The sequence below is a fragment of the Chinchilla lanigera genome, unplaced genomic scaffold, assembly GCF_000276665.1.
Source record: "Chinchilla lanigera isolate Chin_1 unplaced genomic scaffold, ChiLan1.0 scaffold00069, whole genome shotgun sequence".
NCBI lineage: Eukaryota > Metazoa > Chordata > Mammalia > Rodentia > Chinchillidae > Chinchilla > Chinchilla lanigera.
In genome coordinates, this window is record NW_004955470.1 from 9,782,710 (window position 1) to 9,788,613 (window position 5,904).

Genomic DNA, 5,904 nt, shown 5'->3' on the forward strand with positions numbered 1-5,904 from the left:
TGGATGTGATTCCAGTCACCCAGCCATAAAGCCAGATGTGCACAGCACTCCACATGTGAGGCTCAAGCTTTATGGAGTTACCTGTGGCCAGCTAGCTAAAAAAAAATGTAAGAAGAACTTGGTTAACAGGCTGTCCTGCATAATAAAGCCAGTGACAATCACAAGTCTGCTTTTGCCCATTGTAACAGCTTTCCCTGGAAGATGGAAGCAGGAACCTGCCTGGAAATTTCATCAGTCCATCTGGAACAGGGCTTTTCCCCCTTTGCTTGCTTGTTTTAACTATTATTTTGCCTAGAAAGAGGGGTACTCAGGAGTACCAATCTACACTGATTCACGGGAGATGGTTGATGATTTAGCCATATAGTCAACAGTGTAGGTAAACCAGAAGCGAAGTGTTAATGATAAGAAGTTTGAAGAATAGGCATGTAAATGCACACACTAGAATAACCTCAGAGTGTGGAAAGTAAATCTCTGCTGAAAGGTCTTCTTGTGGAGATGCTCTAAGTCATCAGAAGAATAAGAAGGAAATTGAGCATGTCCACAACCCTCCCTTCCCTAATTCCTCTAATTTTTTTCAATGGGCTCATGAAGTAAGTAGCCATGTTGGGGCAGAGGGAGGTGGCCTAAGGGTGGCCTCGCCCAGGCCTGGTCTGTCCTGCCTCATAGCTTGAAGGATCCAGCAAGGCCCCGGGTAACAGCTTGGTTGTAAGTGGATCTCTTTCAACATGGCAGGAGCACCAATCCCTTTCCTTCCATGAAGTCAAGCAATATAGGGTTTCTTTGGCTACCACCTTCCAGCTGAGAAACACCCTGGAAAACTAAAGCAGCTGTGCCACCACGGCAGAGTGTGCTCCGACCCAGCAGTCACTCTACAGCACTGCCTCCACCACTTTCTCACCAGTGGGATGCAATACTTCACACCTGCAACGTTTTTTTTCTTTTAAGGAGAACAATAAAAAAATAACAAAATGACAACGACATAGACAGAAACAAAACAAGGCAAAAACAATAAAAATGATACGGGGTTTCAAAACAGAATGATAGGAATTAACAGTGGTTGTTGTCTTACTTATTGTTACCTTCAACAAAGTTGCTCAGATTACCAGATGTAAGAATGCAAGATTGATCAAACCATTAAAGAGAATAAAAAATAATATTAAAAAATTAGAAATGATATGGAGCTTCACTAGACAAGATGGTAGGGATTCACCAAGGGTTGTTGTATTGCATGTTGTCTTCAAATTAGAAAAGAGAAGTTTAACTGGACTCACAGCTTCAGAAGATGTAGTCCATGGTCAGCAGGCTCAAACACAGAAAACAGCATGGCGGAAGGGCCACCATGGAGGAAAACTGCTCTCACTATGGCAGCCAGAAAGCAGAGACAAAGGACTGGCTGGGGATGAAGATAGAGCTTCCTGGGTCACAACCCCAGCGACCAGCTCTTCAGACAGACCCCACCTCCCAACAATACATTTAGCTACAGCACCTTATGAATCAATCACCTTTCAAAAGCCCATCCTAGGAGCGAGCACATGAGGCTATTGGAGGACACCTAGATCTACACGGTAGCAGGCACTGTTTCGTTCCTACCAGAAAACACTGACCCGGCACCTGAGAGAAGGAAGTAAGGCCAACATCACACTTCCCATTTAACAGTGGGCCACAAAGCCAGTCTGCTTCCTGTGCCTGAAGACTTGTCCCGGATTCTTCCTCAGAGTCCAGTACCCTGGAAGCAGGAGCGAGATGATGACCTCTACAACTCCAAAACCACCTATTAGCCAACTCAGCAGCCCCTCAAGGCATCTGTGTGCTGCGCAGACTTTCATGGGCTTGCTCGGTGTTTTCCACCAGCAGCCTCCTGATGTAGCATCTTCCTATGACTGCCCTGGATGTTGGTGAGCTGGTGCCCTGGATGTGGCACAGGGATAACCCCAACACAGCTGGGTTAGACACAGCCCAGACACAGACCCTCCAGCCTGCTGATAATCCTGAGCTTCCAGGAACTAGCAAGAAATTCCTCTCTGTTTAAACTCACTCTATGGATTTTTAATGGTTGCAGTTATTCAATAATTGATTGAATAGTAGAAGCGCTTTCAGGAACATGTATCGGCAACCCTTACAATCTGTGTTCTCTGTAACCAAGAATTCTCTTCTAGGAATTTATCCAAAGAAAACAAACAGACAAGTGTGTCAATGCTTACACACAAATGGGTCTGTTCTCTTATAAAGAAAAATTGGAGTTAACCTCAATCATGATTGGTAAATGAATGAGAGAACAGTATGATTAAAGTCATTCCAGAAATTCCAGAATATTTCATCTTTCAATAAAGAAGACAAATGGGCTGTAGAGTGAATATATGCTTCCAGAAAAAATTACAATCCATGAAGACACACAAATATTTATTTACCTTTCTTCTAATGGTTATTCTTTTCTCTTATTTTTGGAGAAGAGAAGAAATGATAACCACCAGGTACAACTTTAAAATGCTTTGAATGTAACTTGCCAGATTTCTAATTAAATAGTAGTGAGCATTTCTTTACTATTTAAATTATATACAGAGTCAGAGGGCACATTCTGGTTGTGACCTGTGTCACAGTGCCTTACTAAGTGCACACCACATGCCCAAGTCTTGGGGAGCCCAGGACACCAAAGACCCGGGTCTTCCCTGAAAAATCTTCTGTGGTGTTGTTGAAATTGAGCTCCATGGTTCAACTTCAGCGGTTGGTGATGATGACACGGGGCTCTCTCCTGGCTTTCACCCTTCCTGCCCCTGCATGTGATCAGAAGAAGCCAAATGTGACATCGTGACACTGTCACAGTTCAAACCTAAGGTATGACAAGCAATTTAAGTTATCTCCCTTCTAACACATTTTAGATTAAGGGGTGCCGCTATACAAGATCAAATTTTATTCTTTTTTTTTTTTTTTTTTTTTTTTTGTAGCTCAGAATTTTACTACCATCCTTACACTCCCCCCAAACCTCTTCTCCAACTCTAAAGGTCATTTGTACTGGCCCAGGGTAAACATGGTCTGTGCTGTGACATGTGGCAGGTCCACAGTCGTGTGTCCTTGCTCCCACCAAGTCCATTTCAGAAGTTTGAAATCTCCAGTGTTGGGTCCTCGTCTTATAGTCTCAATTTTCTGGTGTGCCTGAAGCTGCACCTAGAACCCTGAAGTCCACATGTGCGTTGAAGGAGTCCAAGACCCCCATAAACAAGCCTTATCTGATCCAATAACCAGGTTCGGGTATTGATATCTCCCTGGCCCCTATTTCATTAGTCATTGATTTACGACCAACTATTTATGAATTGAGGAAAAGAGCTGTGTCTTCCACTGTGTATTTGGATTTCTTTTAATCAATAGTCAGTAGTTGGAATGTTTCAGGGAAGTCACTGGTACGATCTCCCACATACTCCCCATATAAATTTAGGTGCTTTGGGAGATAAAAGCATTTTCTCGACATTCATAGCCCCAGTTTTTTAAGACAGCAACTCCTATTGCTCACATAGCCTGAGTCTTTCTCCATGCACAATATGACCCCTAAGCTCCAAGACACTCAAGTAGGGCCAAGAGGAAGACACAGATTTAAAAACACCATAATAATTATTAAATTCTAGGCCGAGGAGGCTCAATCCAGATGACCTACAAAGATGGAAATGGGCATGGGGAGAGAGGTGGGAAAATAGGAAGCAGAGGTGAGAACGGAAGGCTGAGTGAGCTGCAGATGGCAAAGGCAGGGGAAAGATGCTGCAGGGGGAGAGAGGCAGCCCGAGGTGGGAGCAGCACGGGACGTGCACAGCACTGTGGAAAGGGTTCTTCATGACATGCCTCCTCCAACTTCCTCACACACAAACAGCCAAAGTCAGGGTGGCCCTGAGTTCACTGGAGGGTCCTGGTCTACCCATGTCATGCGTGTCACCTCCCCCAGCAGATGGCTGCTCCTCCGCACTCACTGGAGACGCTGGGGTACAATGGCCCTGCCTGAGCCTTCGGAGATGTCTCCCCTCAGCCCTCTAAGCCACAGAGCAAATCCTGTACCTGACCATACTGGAACTTCGGGCTGCCACCTGGGCCACAGTGCTGATGTCTGCTTAGGGACCATGGGGTGGTGGAGGCCTTGTCTCTCCCTACGGGCACCAGAAGGGAAAGTAGGATTGCTTAGAAGAGGTGTTGGTGAGTTTAGAATCTCTGTCATTCACCCTGGAAATCCCATTATGCATACTCAAGAGTCTGACCCTAAAAATCTGGAAAATGAGAGAAACTAAGAAAAATTGGTAGTACTTCTCACGTTAGCTCAGGTGTCCATAAAAATTCCAGACTTGAGCACTTGTAAGAGTGAAAGGAGTTGACTTAAGGAAGGATGCCACCTGCCCTGTCACACATGGAAGTTAAAAAGTTGATCTCAAAGGAGAAGGGAATAGTGCAGGGACTACGCAGGAAGGAAGGCTGGAAAAGGGAGGAGAGGAGGTTGGATGACGGATACCAAACCATAGTTACATGAAAGAAATAAGCTCTTATGTTCGCCAGCACAGTGGCGGGACCATCACTCACAGTGCCTTGTTATATGTTTTATGAAGAACTAGAAGAGAGAAGATGGCAGTCTTCAAACATTAAGAAATTATAAGCAGAGGAAAACGCTAATTACTCTGCTTTCATCACAGCACATTTTATGTACATACTGAATTATCATACTGTACAGTATGGGCAACGATTATGAATGAATCAAAAAGATAAAAATTTAAAAATAAAGGAAAAAAGCAAAGAATGGGCATTAAAAACTCACATGGACAGTGAGGATTAACTTATCTTTCCCCTTGGATTTAAGTCATTTCTAATGGTTTGGTAGTAACTGCTACTGGGTACACTGTCTGTGACACAGAGGGTGGCTCAGGGGGCAGGCAGCGGGAGACCGTTCAGTGCAGGGGGCTGAGGGTGAAATCCCCCACGATGGAGCGTGCTGCGTTTAGAGCACACTGGAGCAACCCCATCCAGAGACCGAAGACACCAAATGATCGACAGGGTCAGACAAAGAAGTATAATTGTTCCCAAATGTTTTTGCAAGACACTCTTTTGTCCCATACAGTGTGATTGCTTCAGAGTCATCATTATTCAAAAAAAAGAAGAGAAAAGAAAGAAGGAAGGCAAAATATAAATATATATATGAATAGCTGCAATGACTCTATTGCTGATGTCTGATTATTATTGATATTGAAATGAAGAGTTAATGCTCACAATTTTTTATGTTCTGATTGACTTTGCATGCTTGTGTCTGGTGGTCTGAGCAACTGATTTGAAGGTAACCATATGCAATGGAATTACAGTGGTGAACTCCTACCATCTTGTCTAGTGAAACTCTGTATTATCTCTACTATTTTATCGAAGAATTATTTTCTTATTCCCTATAGTGGTTTGAGCAATCTTTTATTCTTACATCTGGTAATCTGAGCAATGTAGTTGAGGACAGTGATATGTAATGTAACAACCACTGTTGATTCTTACTATTTTGTCTTGAGACCCTGTATCACTTTGAATGTTCTTGCTTTGATTTGTTTATGTTCGTGATACTGGTGTGCTGCACTGTTCTATTTTTTTGTTTCTTTGTTTCTCGTTAACTACTCTCTTTAAAATAAAAAGAATTCCTATAAAAAGAAAAAAAAAACCAAAGTGCAGCAGCAACACCAGCCACACCCGCTACCTGTGGCTGCGTAACAAGCCTCCCCGAAGCTGCAAGCCTGAAACACGCACAGGTGTTTTCCTGTAGTTTCTGACAACAGGGGTCCAGGAGCGGATCGGCAGCAGTTCTGACCCAGTGTTGCACTTGGTGTCCCAAGCTGATTAAAAACATTTCCTTTTCATTGTCATTCTGACTCTGCAAGAGCCAGGAGTCACGTGGCACCGGAAGTG